Source organism: Ceratotherium simum, chromosome 18, assembly GCF_057802395.1.
Source record: "Ceratotherium simum simum isolate JZ-2026a chromosome 18, ASM5780239v1, whole genome shotgun sequence".
Classification (NCBI taxonomy): Eukaryota; Metazoa; Chordata; class Mammalia; order Perissodactyla; family Rhinocerotidae; genus Ceratotherium; species Ceratotherium simum.
In genome coordinates, this window is record NC_141917.1 from 27,416,529 (window position 1) to 27,437,103 (window position 20,575).

General features: G+C 38.4%; 1 protein-coding gene across 2 annotated transcripts in view; it reads right to left on the minus strand.

The window, feature by feature from the left end:
* LOC147914599 (uncharacterized) overlaps positions 1 to 14,783 on the minus strand; it is a 130,354-nt gene extending 115,571 nt beyond the window's left edge. For both annotated transcript variants that reach the window (XR_015555091.1, XM_087443170.1), the window contains exon 1: positions 14,663 to 14,783. The gene's annotated coding sequence lies outside the window, so the exon portion shown is untranslated. The remainder of the gene's footprint in view (positions 1 to 14,662) is intronic.
* Positions 14,784 to 20,575: the final 5,792 nt, after the last annotated feature.

Here is a 20,575-nt window from a genome sequence, read left to right on the forward strand (position 1 = left end):
GGCTTTACTACTCCTAGGTCTGAAGGAGCAGGGGAGGAAACAGAGTTTCTGGAGCCTGCCAACAATGGAGGAAGAATGGCTGTCCCAAAGAAGCTGAGGTCTTAGAGGAACAGTCACTGCCAGAATGCTGTGCTGCAGGGAAGATGCAGGACTAGGGTAAATACCTTGGACCTCTTTTTCCTCTTGCCCTCCAGTTTCTTGCTGATGTCTCTCATTAGCCAAATCTCCCCAGAAACCAGGGAACAAGAGAGTTTCCTGTTGCACAGGGAAGAGAAGAGAAGGGATTGGAGGTGGAACAGAGAAAATAACCAGTGCAGGTAGAGAGTAGAGGGACATTAATATGAGCAAGCACCTTCAGTCAAGCTCCCTTTATAGCTAGTGGTTAACTACTTGATGCTTTTAACAGCCTAAGAAAACTTGAAGGGATGGGAAGATATTCTAGATCTGAGATATTCTAGAATCTTCCAAAAGGAACTTTTAAAAGAAAGAAGTAAACATAATTTTTTGTTGAAATCACTGTTATTAGAAAGATAAATTGTGTTAAGATGTTTACTATATTTCTATTGATGAATGAAACTTGTCTTGTGTCCTCATCTGGCCTAAAATTAATAGGCCTGCCACTTTATATTCAATTCAGCCTACAGTTCTCTCATGGCTCCTTTTCAAAATCTGTTATAAGCACCTCATTGAGCCTGAACTTGTCCTATAAATTAGTTAGACTTTATTTCCATTTTAAGTTGAGTCAAACATTCCAAATCAAAGTCACCCCTTCATTTACTTCTCCATCCTTCACTCCTTCTGGCTTTATGGATGTGCCCCTATCCAAAACATATAAATTATTACTTTAGTTACTGAATATTAGGGTGTTCAGCCTTGGGACTATTGACATTTTGAGCCAGACAATTCTTTGTTGGGAGAGAGGGGGCTGACCTGTGCATTGTAGCTGTTTGGCAGCACCCCTGGCCTCTGCCCAGTAGATGCCAGTAGCACTGCCCCAGTTGTGATAAGCAAAAATATCCCTGTTCATTGCCGAATGTCCCCTAGAGGGTAAGTGGTCCCTGCTTGAGAACCACCACTGTATATGCTAAAGACACGCAAAGCTCCAATTCATCTGGCTGCACCCAAGCTCCTCCAGCCGCTTTGTATTTGCAATGATCCTGGGAAGCTCAATTAAGTCCGAATAAAATGAGGCAAAGATCATATAGTGTTTAAAGGGGAGAAATTAATTGAATCCCATTTTGTTTTGTCAGCCAGAAACAGAAAAACCCACATCCAGGTGCATGCTTGAGACCAAAAAAATAAATTATATACACCAAATCCCACAAACTCTAAAATGAGGCTTTATTGCGTGAACTGGCTTTCCCTAGCTACGGTCCCTACCAAATGGTTTCACGTGGTTTGTAACTGCAATGTTTGGTCTGAGGAGTCAACGAAGAATTGAATGCTTTCCAGCCAGAGTTGAATCAAAGCCTCAAGAACTGAGTTACCTGGCTGCGGCGTCTCGGCACAAACTGACCTGTCTCCCATGAACAGGAAGTTAAGACTGTCAAGGGATTCTTCTGGAGGTGGCTGTAGAAGAATGTAGTACAAGGACACTTGTGTTTTCAAAACCTTGTGTGGTTTTTTTCCCCCCAAGGGCATTGCTTTAATTTATCTCTGTGATGTAGGCAATCTTCCTAACCTAAAACACTGGAGATAACTCAGTTCCCAAATGTTTTATCTACAAAAGAGTTTAGCTGCACAAAATACCCTTGAACAGCCCTCAACTATTCCCACGGGGGAGGGAGAGTTTTTACTTTTGAAGCACCAACCCGAAGATTAGAAGATTCAAGAGTACAAAGGAGCCTTAGAGAGATATTTAGTCCAACAGTGTATTTTTCAAAGTTTTGATTGCCTAAGAATCATCTAGAGATGGAGAGTGTTACAAATGCAGATTGCAGGGCCACCCCACAAAATTCTGATTCAGTGGGGGGGGGGGCCAGTTGGGCCCAGGAATCTGCATTTTTACAAGCATTTTTGAGCCTGATGCAGGTAGTGAACACTGTCTAGAAATACTGACCTAGCCCAACTTTGTCATTTTACAAATGAGTAAACTGAGGCCCTGAGAAGTTATACCAGCACATTAGAAACAAAACAGAAATGCGAACCCAGGTCTCCTGGTTTTGCTGTTCATTGCTGCTTCCTGAGCCTCACCATGCAATACATCATGATACGATAAATAACATCACATCTCAAAACACTGTATCATTACCCACAAAGGCATGCCTGGAGAGTTCAGCCTGCAGACCTTGCTCTTAGAACCAATGAGCTGTTCATGGACCCAGGAAAGCTGCCCCTGTGAATCGAGTCTGAATATATGACAGAGGCTTGTGCTGCTGCTGGAGTCAGGAGCTGTCCTGTGTTTTGCAGTCAATGATCTGCCATAGGCATGAAGTATAGAGGTGCAGAGGTAGGTAGACGTATAGAGGTAAGACGGGGGTCGTGTAACCAAGGCTGTCACCTCCAGAAATCCAACTGTCAGCTTGTGCCCGATCATGGGTAACTTCTCTCTTCTCTGGGGTTCTAGCAAGCGCTCTGACATCTTCATCTATGATGTGCTCCACTGAAGATTTGTAAAGTTTTACTCAGCTGTTATCATATCAAACACATTTTTTTTGCTCATCGGTGCATTAATTCCTATAAGTGAATCAACATGCCCTGTCCAGACTCTACTAGAGATGTCACAGGCGCCTGCTCAGAACTACGATTGTTGTCCCCTTACAAGTAAATACTTGTTGACACACAAATGAAAGAAAAAAGTCTAAGACAATAGTAGAATTTTGCATTTCAATAGAAACTCTGGTGACCAAAACTGGTATGTTATATTTTTATTTCTTTTTTTTCAAGTAAAGACATCAAACATATGACTACCTATTCTCATAACCATTTCATAAAAGAAAAGGCATTTAACTCCCATTAATAGAAAGTAAGCACATAATTTTTAAAAAATTAGTCTTCTGAGAAACTCACTATTGTGTCCTGCTTTACTACAGACAGTAGGAATTTAAGAACAAAACGGCATAGTCCTGGAACTAACATTTGTGGATCCAATATGACACCTGGCCATACTGAATAAAGGACTTCATAAAAGGATATCATTGGCGGTTATCAGAACTCTTGTATAACTGCCCTTCATGCAGTTTATTTGTTTGTTTAATCAGGAGTGTCACAGTTGCCTTATCCGACGACTCCTCAGAATTTGAGGAGATTCCGAGAAACCAAAGCTGCTCTGAGTTGCATGAAGGTCACACCTTTTCCTTCTTCTTCTTTTTTTTTTTTAAGAAACTAACCTCATCAGTGTTCTATTTTCCTTGTTCCTCTGTTATTGCTCAAGGTATAGAAAGAAAAATAAACATGACTAGTGATACAGTTGCTGGATAACAGGAACTTTTCTAAGCATTCTCACTACAGGGCAGAATGTGTACTCTTATTATTTTGACTCTGAAAAGCATTCACTGGATCGATATCTTCACAAAACATAGAGAAATAAGATGCTTCCAACTTCTCATTTTGTCAGTTTTACTAGAAGTAGCATGGAGATAATGAAAGATGTTGAATATTGGTTGCTTTTCAAATGTGGAAATTGCTGTTGTCCTCTGAGAAGTAAGTGTGGTGAGAAAAGCTATTTTCAGCTCATAAAGTTGTAGTTATTATTTCATATTTTTATAGAGCCCTAAATGCACAGAGTGCTGACAATATTTGAAGTGGGGCCAAGCAAATCAAATTCCTTGTCCAAAGCAAGTAGAGTCCACATACAGACCCAGTCCAAAATCAAACAGCAACTCCAAATACACACGGCATAGCTCAGGGCCATTGCAAAGGGAGGGGACGTGATTTTAGGATGAAGAAAAGAAGGGATCCCCTTAAAGGATAACAAAATAATAGAAACCCTTTGAATAGGCCCTAGAGCCTTAAAATGAGTTGTCCAAACCAGCATTTTCTTTAAGAAGCCTTTCATCTTCTACTTTCCCAGAAGGAAAAAACGAATCTACTCCAGGACAATAAATTAGATGTCAAGTTACACATATATAATACATCTCGATGGGGGCGCATTGATCCCTAGTCACAGAGCCAGTCCATCCTCATCAGTTACTGAACTGAAAACCTGGAAAATGACCGTATTTAGAGGTGCAAATAATGCCTTTCTCCTTAGGCAAAAGGAAAAAACCCTCTAAATGGTGGAGGTTCTTTGAACCTTGTTAATAAATCAATCCAAGAATAGAGCACTGTGTTCACAACATGATCAATCAAAAGCCACACACAAAATGGAAAAATCTTCCAGAGCAGTGCCAGAGGCCTTATCACAATTGCTTCCTGACAGAAAGAGTGGATAAACAAGTTCAGGACAAGGCCAATCAAAGACTGGTCCAGAGACCTTGTTTCTTGTTGCTCTAGGTATCAAAATAGGAAGTAAACAGCTTAGAAACAGTTCTGAGAATTGCCTGGAGGAAGTGCTGCTTCCTCTCCCGGCACTTGCTAAGCTTGCTTATCTTTCATCCTCTCAGCACAGCCTTTTGCAAGCTGGCTGTGACCCCTTAGCCGAGACCATCTTTTCCTATCTGCCCCTGACCTAATGCCATCCAGCTGACCCAATACATCCCCTCTCCTCCCCAGTCAACAAGATGTGATAAGGAAATGAAGGCACAAACAAACGCTACCAATTTTCATGCAATGGATGCCCTAAAAAAATGCAGACATCTGGCTCATGGAAATATCCACCACACTGTGGGAGAAAATGGGCACTGAGGCTGGGTAGGTTTCCAGCACCACCCAGGCAGCACCTCAGCATGACTGAACCGCTTCATCAGGCTCCTCAGGAGTAACCAATAAACAGCTCTGGAGCTCATTAACTGTTCAGTATAGTATTGGTTCCTACCAGAAAAAAACATGTAAGCTTATTTCACAAGGAGCCTGGATTTGTGTTACCACCTATCGGACGACTTTTAATACACCATCATCACTGGCCTGGCACCTGACACTTACACAAGGCTTTTCATGCCTGTGTGCCCACAGCGCATTAATGCCTCTGGCTGTCCAAGTCCTGTGAGCCAAAGAAAGCGCCTATATTCACTTGGTTGCCTCTGCTTGGCTTTGTGCGTCCTAATTCTAATTCATGTAAAGGTGTTTGTAAAGTCAGTCCTAGGTCATCTGAGTTCCGTTTAACCTGGAATTTTTTATATGAAACATGAATGCTTTAAATTGGAGGCAACTAATAATTCAGGATTCTCTCAGAGAAATGTGCTACCTCCCTGGGATAGGTACAACACCCATCTTGGTTTCTCCCTTGGCCTTCGGTTCTCCAACTTCTACAAAATATTTGATACTGGATAGTCTTTCAAATGACTTTCAATTTGCTTTAATACTGCATATGCTTTAAAACCACAGAAAATCTGGATTTTTAAAAGACATACAATTATGCTGGGGTTTTTATTAACATAAAGAGGACAAATTGTTGGGTGTCATACTTATTTTACATTTTCTTTATGATCCAATTCAGTAAATCATTCTTTACCAAAATTTACCAAAATCCAATCTTTATGACAAAGAAGCTGGAACCATCGTGATTTCTTTAGATCTCTTTAAAGGCAGAGATGGAAAGAGCATTTGCATTGCTCTCTGTACTCATATGACTGAACAGTATCTGAGGTATTACCTTTACAGTGTTGATCATAAAAATATTATTTTTCTGTGGTTTCACAGTGAACTAATCACATCTAACACCATATTAAGGAAGTCAATTTAGTAGGAGCTTTATTTATGGAGAAAATTTCAGCCAAAATGTGCACAGAAAAATTATTGATATTATGATTTGGTTGGAGAAGCAAAAACACACGCTAAATGAAGTCTGAATTTCATAAATGCTGCTCTATGGGGGAACAAGAAAATTCATTTGGATTGAATATTTAATTTCCCACATTGAACTGTTAAGAATTCATTCTTTCTTCTCTACTTATTGCATTAACAGAAAATATAGGAGCCCTCCAGTAGACAAACTCTATATCCTCTTGGAGGAAAACTGAACTGACTGGGAGTCAAAGGACTGAGCAGGAATAAGAGTCTCTAACGAGAACCACCACTGAAGACTTGACAAATTCAGGTGTCCATCTCAGGACCTTCAAACTACTGCAGGTGAGCAGTGACCTAGGGATACAGCAGGAGGAAGAAAGTGACAGCTCACAGGCCAGTCCTAAACATACACATGAGCAATCCATAAACTACATCTCTATGTTTCTGTTCTTCAACTGTTTCCCACTCTTTCTCTCTATCAATAAAACAAAACCCATTCCCATCAGTCAGGGTCAAACCAAGAAAAGAGGAATGCAGGAATGTAATAGAGGTAATTTTGTTACACAGTTTGAAAGAAGGACTGAAAAGCAAAACAGGGATTGTAAGGTAAACCCAGGGGTTAACAAAAGCAAGAAACTGCCGCCACCCTAAGCTGGAGGATCCAATATACCACTACAATGAAACCACCAGATTGATTCATTAATACCTATTCTCGATTACATAAGGGAATCCATGCAGCCATATCTGTTCATTCCACATATCACTCCTCCGCATCTCTCTCTCTCCAGTGAATATTTCATCATTTAAAGAGGAAGATGAGTCTGGATAGTGAATGACTTATGAAACGATAGTACTTTGTCCTCAGTGAACTCAAAAACTCTAATCCACGAAAGCATAATTCCCCTAGAAGGATGCTGTGGCTATCAACATCAGTGGTTGGTTTCTGAAGCCTTATTAAGACAAGCTGAAGAACTATGAAAAGTAACACGTGCCTTACTTCCACTCAGTCAAAATATAGAGCAGTGGTTTTCACGTCTTTAAATTGTCTTGTCAGTGCTTCAGAAGTTCAGACCATCACAAGTTTCTTTCACTTCCGGAAGAAAAAATTTCAATCTCTAAATTAACTACGTTGGTCCTTTTTCTAGACTGGAACCTGTTATCCAGTTTGCTGTAACTCCCTATCAAGAGAAATTACCTTGGCTCATTAACAACACAATAGGGCCTATCAACTTTACAAACATATCAGTGAACACTCAGTAAGTATGTCAATACTCAGGTGGATGGAAGGAGTAGTTGGACAGTCAAGACATATTTTAGCATTCAATTTTAGTGTGTAAATTAGAATCAGAATGGGTCACTCCATTACAGTGCAGTTGAATAGCATGATGTTTACAACTAGATTCTAGTGAATCCAATTGGGATTTCTGCATAGTCTCCACCCTAGAAAACCAGCTTGAATTCCTGTACTCAGGCCAGATTCCAACAGACATCATAATTAGATCCCAGAAGAATACAGTGCAGCTGAAGAGGATGTCCTCTGCAGAATTATATGGGAGAAAGGCTGGCCAAAGCAATATCCACATTCATGCAATTTTCCAGTTAATTGCACAAGGTGAATGGAGTCAGTATAATTATGGCTAAGTTCACGCTAGGATTAGGCTAGTACTGAAAAAAATAGTATATTTTGAGAAAGAAAACATAATGCTGGTGCAGACTCTCCATCAACATACAATGTTTCATTTCCTTTTGCAACACTCAAGTGAAAGTTCATTGAAACAAAGGTTTTAGCAGATCTCAAAGCATAATGGGAAAGTGACCAAGTGCAGGACACGACACATTTTGACCAACTCTATTATACCTCCAATTGGTCCTTATTATGAAATACAGGAAACATTTTGGGGGATGGGGGGGCAAGAAACTTACCTTTATTGTATTTTCTCTGCACCGGGCTTTGTACCAGGTGTTGGGGTGTGTGTGTGTGTGTATGTGTGTGTTTTCTCGTCTGTTACCTTATTAACTTAAATTTTCAGCTCCACTAATAAAAACATTTACTGAGTGCCTATTGTGTGCCAGACCCTGTGAGATAACAAACATCTAAGTTAAAAGAAATTATTGGTCAATATTAAAGAGTAACAAATCTTAAATACTAAAAAGAACCAAGTCCTTATTCTTGTATACTTATTCTTTCAACTTCTTTTATAATAAACAGCTGTTTAGCCACTAGGGTGAAAGGAAAATCTAACACTTTTTAAATAGACTTGAAAATAACTCAGATTTCATTTTGTTAGGTAATAATTTGAAATTCTTTACTTATATGGACATTGTAACCTTAAGATTTAAACTTCAGTTTTTTTCCTTGTATAACTAAACAATGTCGTATTTCATGTAACTATTGTTAAATTTATATAATTATATAATAATTCCTAATAAGGCCTTTAGCTTTTGAAGGGATAAAATTGTATCATTTGATGCACAAGACAATGCTTGGAGTATACAAGAAAGTAAAACCCATAGTTTCTTCCCTCCAGGAGATTATAATTATGAAGTTAAGTTCAAACTATTTAACCTTAAAACTAAATTCAACAAAATTTAATCACACTCTGATGATACAGAAAGCATTTCAAGGTTTTACAGTGTCCCATAGTATCAGAAACAATTATTTTAAATGCAAAACAAAGAAATACAATTAACAGAAATTATTGGTCAGTAAAAAGAAAACTAAGGAGGTATCATTTGTATTGGTGAATAACGTTAACTGGGAAACTAAGTCAGAGGAGTTTTAATAGGCTAGATCCTTAGTCTTTGTAAGACTTTTTTGATGGGTATGAAAACTATTACAATTAAATAATTATAATTATTTAAGTATGTATGTAATCTCCAGAAAACTGTTGAATAAAAATGCTAGATACATGGCTTATTTTATTCTACAAGGTTGTAAACTCTTTCAATGTAAGTAGCACATTTCCTAATTTTTCTATATTTTCCCACAAAACCCAGCACAGATCTGGAAAAACAGTGACTGTACAATAAATAAGTGGCAAGGAAACAGTATCTGAAAAAGAATGCCTGAAAAAGAAAGTGCTAAACTGATTTTAATCAGAATACATTGGATATATGCCCAACAAATATATTCTTACTTTTCAGGGAAAAATACATTGTCCACAGTTTAGGTGAATCACTTTCTACATTTCTTCCAGAAACGGTTGCCTTTGAGAAATATAGCTCTGAGAAACAGCTATAATTTTTCAACATTATTACATCTCTGTCTCTATAATCCCGCAAACATGATTGGGACTGAAAATACAAATGATCTGATTATTGCAAATTATTTCAGCACTAAGCAAAAAAAAAAAACAAAACACCACCACCTTAGATTTTCATAATGTTTTAATTTTTTCAAAGACTATAGGTTTTACTTCACTTTTGTTTTCAGTACTACCCTATAAAATAGGGAAGACAGCATTATTCCCATTTTATTGTTCCTACTGACCAGCACACAAAAAAATTAAATAAAATCTCAATGTGTAGAGGTAATTTGAAAAAGCCTGGATTCCAGTCCTAGATTTACTTCTGATTCCCCAGTCAAGGTCAAAACTTGTTCTAACGGCACAGTAACAACCAAATTGATGCATCCATCTCCCAGGAATACAGCTATGATGTGCTCAATGCCTTTTACCCTTGATATAAATCTAGTTAAGGTATAGGATTGGAGTGGCTTACCTATACCTGATGTAACTAGCGAATCAAGAGGCTAACATTTAGTATGTACCTAACAAAACTCTGCCTCCTTATTTTAAAGTAACAACAAAGACATGTACATGATTTACAACAGAGTGAAACAGTATTTCCTTCAAACCATTCAAACTTTGAATATTGAGTGTTGTCACAATACCATACCGAACAAGCTGATTCCAGAATTCCTGGTTGATGAATAGCTGTGACAAGAAACACCAAAGGGTTTCTTATTCCTGATTCTCAGAAATAAGTACTTTAAAAACCTACATTTATTTCTAAGCATATAACACAACAAAGAGGTTGCAACTGTTAATAGTTGGCTCTAGATATCTCTTGATGAAAAAGGATTAACAAGTTGTTGTGAGAACTTTCACCCTTATTTCCTCTCAGGAATTTTATTGGGGTTTATGTAGCAGTGGAATTTTTTTTCTGTAAAGCAATTTTAATCTCTTTTCCCATATGCATTTCCAGTCCTTCCTCTTCACAACTGCCCAGATTTAATAAGGGGCCAATTTTAATTAAAAATAGTTAGATCCAGTATACAAATCCTTACTTCTCTCAGTAAAATTTTAAAAATTATTTCTCAAGTTCTTTCAATGTTCATGCCTACCAAAAACACAATATAACCCACAGAAAAAGCACTTAAATATATCCAGTAAAACTATTTCAGAATTGACTTGAATTCTTGAATCCTAAACTTAGTTTATGCTCTCTCTAATTAACCTGATTTTCTTGGGTGCTATTTTTTTTATTGATTCAACCAGGCAATTTCTTTGAATTTTCCCAAACTGCAGCTTTATATAATTCTAAGAGGAGACAAAAAAATGGCAAAATACAACAACATGCATTTAAAAAACCAAGTGAAGCTTTAGTAAAAGATTAAGTAGAAAAGCAATAATCAATGAAAGGAAAATGCTTTTCAGAAGGTTCCATTATCTGCTCTCCATTCCATTCTAGCTCTAGAGAAACACTAAACTGATCTCCAGGACTTAATCTAGTGGAATGGGTTGTAGTAATGCATCAGCCTGGAAAGTTGAGGGTGAGGGATAAATTAAATTGCCTCTTTCACTTACTTCTTCTTTAACCATATTTTTAAAAATTCAAATTTAAGAATTCACAAAGTCTCCCAATATAAACATATTAAAATTTGCCCATGAAATATATTACTAATTCTCTCTTAATTCCGGAGCAAAGTAAAAATAGCACCTAATCAGTTGTTTCTTCTCTCAGTGCATTTATTAAAATAGTAAACTAAAGTTGGAAACTGTTATTAGGGCCTTTCACACAAGTTATAACTTGATTTTCTAAATGTTAAATTGTTCAGAAAACTAACAAAAATTAAACAGTTGAGGTTAATTTATGAATTAGAGCAGATCTAGGAGGAGATGAGTGAGTAGTATATTTTGCATTGTTTTAGTCATTTCATTTATACATTCATCAATATTACTGTTATTATAATTGAGCGTCAACTATGTGCCAGGGGACTGTTTTAGGTGCTGAAGATACAAGAGTAAATTAAACAGTCTATAATGGACTTTACAAATCTACTTTTAAAGATAAGTTCCTCTTGGAAGACACAGCCAAGAGTGGATGCAACTCCTACCTATAATCTCTCTTCAAAGAAAAGCACTGCCAATGGAATCATAGACCCTCAGGATTAAGAGTTTAAAGATCATTTAGTAAAAAGATTGAAGACCTCAAGTTGAAAATCAAGAAGCACTGGTTTATTTTTCTTATCATTATTTTTAAAATAAACCGTGATGAGACAATTCATATAATCTTTAGTTTTGGTAAACTTGAAAAGCTAAAAAAAATCACACTTGTAGCAAAGACATTAAAACCTAGCACAATAAAATAAATATTTGAGGAAGATACAGGAAACAACAGAAACATAAGTAAAGCAAGTATTAAACTACTTCTCTAATTAATCCCATTTTATTATTTTATTGTCTAGTGAGGAGTTAAAATTTTAAAAGCCCTCTTCCCCGGGAAGCTAAACGTACCTTGCCATAATGGCATTTAAAATAGTCCTCTGGGGGCCAGGTGCCCATGATTTCATTCAATAGACAAGAAAGAAAATGGACAAAATGGCATTAAAATAAATTTTATAGTTAAAATAAAAAGTCAGCTACTTACATTTATTTTTTTAACTGAAGTATAACTTATAGTCAAGTGCACAAATTTAAGTATACAGAATGATGACTTTTTACATATGCATATATTCATGAAAATACCACCCAGATTAAGATTTAGAACACTAGCAGCACTCAAGCAAGCCCTTATGCCCCCTCTCAGATACTTCCCTCTAAACGTAATCAGCATTCCAAAGATCAACTACTTTTATAAATTTAGAAAGTTCTAGGGTAAATGTAGAAAGAATGGGGTCTCAATAAGTTTTATAAATAACTAAAGTGTGATCAATTCTACTTGACCTCTCCCAAGAAAGAAAGAAATGATGAATTTTATTAATTATTACACTATGCTAAGTACTTACTACATAGACTAAGCATAGTGGAAATTAAATCAGATTGGTAGTCAGGGGAAGACTTTCAAGAAAAGGTGATGTTAAAGCTGATTTTTAAAAAGACACATGAGAGTTAGCTAGAAGAATCTAGAAGAAGATGATGTGTGGAAGGAGAATATGAATGAAAGAAGATAACTGCATGTGGAATAGATGGAGGCATGAAACAGCATAACACACTCAGAAAACTATTCATGTGGCTAGAGCAAAGGATTCAGATGGGGCTGTAGTGAGAGAGAAGCTGCAGAGGTAGGAAAGAGACAGATCCTTAAGGCTGTGGGTATTAAAATGAAAATTAAACTTCACTCTGGACATTAATAAGGAACCACAGTCTGAACCCAGGCAGTCAAGAAGGAAGGTGGCATCATCAGATAGCTATTTACGAAAGATCACAGTGTGGAGGATGGTTTAGTTATTGGAGAAGTTGGAGGACTGAAGGCAAAGGAAAGTGGTGACTGTAGTAATATGGGCCAAGAGGGAAGGGATGTTGTGGATCTAAACAGCCTAGCAGGAGACATGGAAATGAAGGAATTAACTAGAAAGATGTTAAAGAGGTAAAATGACAGGACATATTTACCAATAGTAAACAGGAGGGGAGTGATTGCTGGGTTCTGGCTTGGACAATGGTGGTACCCTGCACATAGATGACACACTTTTCATTACATTTGGAGGAATGATGATGAGCTCAGTTTTAGACATGGTGAATTCCAAATGCCTACTGGACAAATTGAGATGTCTAGAAAGCATTCGGATAATAATAGCTAAAACTTACTGAGTAGCTACTGTATGCCTGCAGTTTCTTCTAAAGAATCACACTATATAAAACAAGTAGGGATCTGGCTTTAGTAAATCTGTGTTGGGGCCCACAAAGAGGCATTTTTAACAACCCTGTGGGGATTCTCATGTAGGGAGATCACACTTTGAGAAAGGCTACCACGCCTGAATATCCCTAGAATGAGGATACAGCCATAGAGTTTTTTCCAGTTTGGCAAAGCTCCTTTGAAAAGTAAGGGTCTGGAATTCATTTACATTTGGCAAAGTATAACTTTCTATTTCTAAGAAGCAAAGGCTAGCAGGAAAGGTCTTTTTGGACACTAAGTGATTCTTACCCAACTCCAGCTTAACGAGATGTCTAAATGAATATGAAACACATGGATTGAAATATGTGGGGCATTTTAAAGTGAGGAGAAGAGCACTTGGCAAAACTGGATGGGGAGGTTTTAATGAAACCCAGGGCGTTACAAGAGGTTTGACAAACCCAAACCATGACAGTTTCCCCTATTTTCTAAAGGGCACATTTTTCCCCAAACCCTGTGGGTGTTACTCTAAGAGACGCAAACATAGGTCAAGAATGTCAATTTGATAGGCTGGGGGTTGGCCTTTCCAATTTATTTGGATGGACATATTCTTGTTTAATGTACCTCATGTTCTTTTCCAGGTTCTAAAAGGCAGTCATGAAACTCAAAAAGTTCAGTAAAAAGTACATATATATGTATATGTCAGTCAGATGTAAAACTCTAATCAGTCTGTTGGGTTGCTTCTAGATGGTTCAGCACTGAATAAATTACATGTGTTGACCATTTATTACCACTTTGCCTCAGTGCCCTCTGCCAGCTTTATGTCTTAAAGTCAAGAACAAACTAACCACCCTTACCTAAAAAGTTCCCTGATGAAAACACATTCTTTTTGTAACAACAGGTTCTCTGCAAAAATTGAAGACAGAAATTAATTTTTAAATTGAGGAATGGCCTAAAGGGAATGTTAACAGATGAGAAACTTTCTGTTTTGTCATTCACTATTTTTCAACCACGGCCAGAAAAATACAGGACAAATACAAATAATTGAGAAAAATAAAAATGGATATTGCTATTGGGGCAACAGATACCCTGGTTGGTGTGAACAGCTCAGACTACTTGGTTTCTCATTAGACCGTAGGCTTTAAAAAACAGAGATTATGATTTTTTTATATCCTGTAAACATCCTTGACAGTGCTTTATACATGTATATATCATTTTCTGTAATTTACTTTTCCTGGTGAATTTGGTGTAAAAAATTTACTTTTTAAAATACACGAGAGGCGGAGTCAAGATGGCGGCGTAGGCAGACTCTGAACTCACCTCCTCCTGTGGACACAGCCAATTTACAACTACTCGTGGAAAAATTACCCCTGAGACAGAACTGAAAACTGGATGAGAGGAACTCCTGCAACAACGGACAATCCTAACTGAGGTGGAAGAGGCAGAGACTCCCTTCCGGAGAGGAAAAACACCGCCTTCACAAGCCGCCAGCTTCACGCCCGCCGGGAGCAGCGCACAGGTACGCAGCCTCCCTGGAGGCGCGGGGCCCTGAGCCGGGGAGCGCCCCCGCTGTGGGCATTTTGTGGACCCAGCACAATCGAGACCAGCGGCATAATATCTGACTGTGCCTGCTACTAAAGCATTGGGGAGCACCCCCAGAAAACCCGGTTCAAAAAGAAAGTAAAACTGGCTCTTAAAGGGCCCGCGCACAAACTCACCCGTTTCAGAAAGCATCCTAAAATCACCAGAAAGGTGCACAGTGCTGGGGTGAAAAGAGACTCACCTAATAGGCCCTGAGTGCATCTCGGTGAGGGGTGAGACCTCTCCAGGGACTGGGACATTGGCAGCGGCCATTGTTCTGGCCTGGTGTGAGCGTGCTGGTGCTGACACAGACGCCATTGGAGTTCTCCCTGAGGCCTGCTAGCCCAGGGTCTGCTCCACCCGCTAGAGCACCGATTTAATCCAGCTCAGCCAGGGTAGGCAGCCCACCCTAGAGACTGGCCCCACCTAACAACAAGCCCTCAGGCAACTTGTGGGCCTGCATAGATTGGTGACTGGATTCTCTGCAGCCTGGCAACTGAGCTGACTTGAGCGGGGCAGGGTGTGCACAAGGAGCGGGTGGAGAGTGTGGGGTGGTGGCGGAGTGTGTGGGGCTGCCGCCGTGGAGAAACTGGGTCCGCTTGGGGGTCGGGGCGCTCACACGGGGCAGGAATGTGTTGACTGTGTGTGTGGACCTGTGGGCAACAGGGCTTGTCAGCTGCAGAAGACTTGTGCTTCTCAAAGACCCACATAGGAGGTTTGCCCCACCTTCCAAAGCCTGAAACAATTGGGTGCTCCTGTGCCTGAGGCCAGCCCCACCCAGCTGCAATCTTCAGAGAGCTGACAAGAGACCTAATAGGCTAGAGGCTTACAGCAATTGTAAGGCCCTGAGCCTAACAACCTGCCACGCTGGGGGCCTACTCAGTTAAAAGAAATACTGCAACACAAATGTGGTATTAGAACTTACAGCCAACTGTGCTGGGGCTCCCCACACCTGATAAAGAGACTGAAGGGCCCACAACAACTACAAACAGCTGAGCATTACAACAGCTGGCCAGGAGCATAACTCAGCCTCCTTGGGCACCTATAGGGAGAGCTAACAGGTCACAATAGAAGGACACACGTAGCCCATATAGGGGTCACCCCTGGAACATTGAGAACTGAGGGAAGCACACTGGAAACCTCCTAAGGCATCACTTACATAAGGTCACCTATCCAAGAGCAGGAGACGTAGCTGACCTACCTAATACGTAGACACAAACACAGGGAAAGAGGCAAAATGAGGAGGCAAAAGAATCCATTCCAAGTAAGGGAACAGGACAAAAACCCAGAAAAGGAACTAAGTGAAACAGAAATGAGCAACCTACCCAACAGAGAGTTCAAACTAAGAGTGTTAAGGATGCTCACTGATCTGGGGAGAAGAATAGATGAACTCAGTGAGAATGTCAACAAAGAAATGGAAGATATAAAAAAGAACCAATCAGAAATGAAGAATACAATACTGGAAATGAAAAATTCATTAGAGGGACTCAAAAGCAGAGTAGAGGATACAGAAGAACGGATCTGTGAGCTGGATGAAAGACTACAAGAAATTACCCAAGCTGAACAGGTAAAAGAGAAAAGAATTAAAAAGAGTGAGGACAGTCTAAGGGACCTCTGGGACAACATCAAGCGCACTAACATCCGTGTTATAGATGTCCCGGAAGGAGAAGAGCGAGACAAGGGGGCAGAGAATCTATTTCAAGAAATAATAGATGAAAACTTCCCTAACCTAAGGAAGGAAACAGACATCCAGGTACAGGAAGCACAGAGAGCCCCAAACAAGATAAACCAAAGAGGCCCACACCAAGACACATCATAATCAAAATGTCCAGAATTAAAGATAAAGAGAGAATCCTAAAAGCCGCAAGAGAATGTCAAGTTACATACAAAGGAAACCCCATAAGGCTATCAGCTGACTTCTCGGCAGAAACCTTACAGGCTAGAAGAGAATGGCACGATATATTTAAAGTGCTAAAAGAAAAAAAATTACAGCCAAGAATACTCTACCCAGCAAGGTTATCATTCAAAACGGAAGGAGAGATCAAAAATTTCCCAGATAAGCAAAAATTAAAGGAGTTTGTCACCAAGAAACCAGTGCTACAAGAAATGTTAAAGGGACTGATTTAAGGGGAAAAGAGAAGACCACAAATAGGAAAAATTATCTATTTCCATGATTAGAACATAATGGATACAAATGCACAAAAAAGAGGTTAGATATGATATCAAAAACATAAAAGGAGGGAGGAGGGGAGTTAAAGAGTACAGCTTTCACAAGGAGGTCAAACTAAAGTGACCATCAATTCTGTATAGAAGAAGAAAGGAACAGAGAAGGACTACTAGAACACTGAGGAAAAAAAAAAAAAAAAGTTAAAAAATGGCAGTAAGTACATACCTATCAATAGCTACTTTAAACGTCAATGGACTAAATGCTCCAAATAAAAGGCATAGGGTGGCTGACTGGATAAAAAGACAAGACCCATATATATGCTGCATACAAGAGACACACTTCAGACCTAAAGACACTCACAAACTGAAAGTGAAGGGATGGAAAAAGATACTCCACACAAATGGCAATGAAAAGAAAGCTGGGATAGCAGTACTCATATCAGACAAAATAGACTTTAAAACAAAAACTGTAAAAAGAGACAAGGGCATTACATAATGATCAAGGGAACAATCCAACAAGAGGATATAACACTTGTAAATATCTACACACCCAATGTAGGTGCACCTAAATATATAAAGCAATTATTAACAGACATAAAAACAGAAATAGACAGTAACACAATAATAGTAGGGGACTTTAACACTCCACTTACACCAACGGATAGATCATCCAAACAGAAGATCAATAAGGAAACATTGGCCTTAAACGACACACTACAACAGATGGACCTAGTAGATATATACAGAGCATTCCATCCAAAAACTGAAGAATACACGTTGTTTTCAAATGCACGTGGAACATTCTCCAGGATTGATCACATATTAGGCCACAAAACAAGTCTCCATAAATTTAAGAAGACTGAAATAATACCAAGCATCTTTTCTGACCACAACGGTATGAAACTAGAAATCAACTATAGGAAGAAAATCAGAAAAGCCACGAATACATGGAGATTAAACAAAATGCTACTGAACAACGACTGGGTTAACGAAGAAATCAAAGAAGAAATCAAAAAATACCTGGAGACAAATGAAAATGAAAATACGACATGCCAGAATTTATGGGATACAGCAAAAGCGGTTCTAAGAGGGAAGTTTATAGCGATACAGGCCTATCTCAACAAACAAGAAAAATCTCAAATAAACAATCTAACAATGCACCTAAAGGAACTGGAAAAAGAAGAACAAACAAAGCCCAAAATCAGTAGAAGAAGGGAAATAATAAAAATCAGAGCAGAAATTAATGAAATAGAGACCACAAAAACAATAGAAAAAATTAATAAAAGCAAGAGCTGGTTCTTTGTAAAGATCAACAAAATTGACAAACCTTTAGCTAGACTCACCAAGGAAAAAAGAGAGAAGGCACAAATAAGTAAAATCAGAAATGAAAGAGGAGAGGTCACAACAGACACCTCAGAAATACAAAAGATTATAAGACAATAATATGAAAAGCTATATGCCAACCAATTCGGCAATCTGGAAGAAATGGATAAATTCTTAGAATCATACAACCTTCCAAAACTGGATCAAGAAGAAGTAGAGAATTTGAATAGACCAATCACCAGTAAGGAGATCGAAACAGTAATCAAAAACCTCCCCAAAAATAAAAGTCCAGGACCAGACGGCTTCCCTGGGGAATTCTACCAAACATTCAAAGAAGACTTAATACCTATCCTTCTCAAACTCTTCCAAAAAATTGAGGAGGGGGGGAAACTCCCTAACTCATTCTACGAAGCTGACATTACCCTGATACCAAAACCAGACAAGGACAACACAAAAAAAGAAAATTACAGGCCAATATCACTGATGAACATCGATGCAAAAATCCTCAACAAAATACTAGCAAATCGCATACAACAATACGTTAAAAAGATTATACAACATGATCAAGTGGGATTTATTCCAGGTATGCAGGGATGGTTTAACATTCGCAAATCAATCAACGTAATACACCACATTAATAAAATGAAGAACAAAAATCACATGATCATCTCAATAGATGCAGAGAAAGCATTTGACAAGATACAGCATCCATTTATGATAAAAACTCTGAATAAAATGGGTATAGAAGGAAAGTACCTCAACATAATAAAGACCATATATGAGAAACCCACAGCTAATATCATCCTCAATGGTGAAAAACTGAAAGCTATCCCTCTAAGAACAGGAACCAGACAAGGATGCCCACTGTCACCACTCTTATTTAACATAGTATTGGAAGTCCTAGCCAGAGGAATCAGGCAAGAGAAAGAAATAAAAGGGATCCAAATTGGAAAGGAAGAAGTGAAACTGTCACTATTTGCAGATGACATGATTTTATATATAGAAAACCCTAAAGAATCCACCAGAAAACTTTTAGAAGCAATAAACGAATATGGTAAAGTTGCAGGATACAAAATCAACATACAAAAATCAGTTGCATTTCTGTACACTAACAATGAAGTAGAAGAAAGAGAAATTAAGAATACCATCCCATTTACAATTGCAACAAAAAGAATAAAATACCTAGGAATAAACTTAACCAAAGAGGAGAAAGATCTGTACACCGAAAACTATAAAACATTTCTGAAAGAAATTGAAGAAGACACAAAGAAATGGAAAGATATTCCGTGCTCTTGGATTGGAAGAATTAACATAGTTAAGATGTCCATACTTCCTAAAGCCATCTATAGATTCAATGCAATCCCTATCAAAGTTCCAACAACATTTTTCACAGAAATAGAACAAAGAATCCTAAAATTTATATGGAACAACAAAAGACCCCGAATAGCTAAAGGAATCCTGAGAAAAAAGAACAAAGCTGGAGGTATCACACTCCCTGATTTCAAAATATACTACAAAGCTATAGTAACCAAAACAGCACAAAAACAGACACACAGATCAATGGAATAGAATCGAAAGCCCAGAAATAAACCCACACATCTATGGACAGCTAATCTTTGACAAAAGAGCCAAGAACATACAATGGGGAAAAGAAAGTCTCTTCAACAAATGGTGTTGGGAAAACTGGATAGCCACATGCAAAAAAATGAAAGTAGACCCTTACCTTACACCATACACAAAAATTAACTCCAAATGGATTAAAGACTTGAATGTAAGACCTGAAACTATGAAACATCTAGAAGAAAACATAGGCAGTACGCTCTTCGACATCGGTCTTAGCAACATCTTTTCAAACACCACATCTGACCGGGCAAGAGAAACAATAGAAAAAATAAACAAATGAGACTACATCAAACTAAAAAGCTTCTGCACAGCAAAGGAAACCATCGACAAAACGAAAAGACAACCTAACAATTGGGAGAAGATATTTGCAAACCATACATCTGATAAGGGCTTAATCTCCAAAATATATAAAGAATTCATGCATCTCAACAACAAAAAAACTACCAACCCAATTAAAAAATGGGCAAAAGACCTGAACAGACATTTCTCCAAAGAAGATATACAGATGGCCAACAGACACATGAAAAGATGTTCTAAATCACTAACTATCAGGGAAATGCAAATCAAAACTACAATGAGATATCACCTCACGCCCGTCAGAATGGCTATAATTAACAAGACAGGAAACAACATGTGTTGGAGAGGATGTGGAGAGAAGGGAACTCTCATACACTGCCGGTGGGAGTGCAAACTGGTGCAGCCACTATGGAAAACAGTATGGAGATTCCTCAAAAAATCAACGATAGAACTACCATATGATCCAGCTATTCCACTGTTGGGTATTTATCCAAAGAACTTGAAAACACCAATTTACAAAGGTACATGCACCCCTGTGTTCATTGCAGCGCTATTCACAATAGCCAAGACTTGGAAGCAACCTAAGTGCCCATCAAGGTACGAATGGATAAAGAAGATGTGGTATATATACACAATGGAATGCTACTCAGCCATAAGAAACGATGAAATCCAGCCATTTGTGACAACGTGGATGGACATTGAGGGT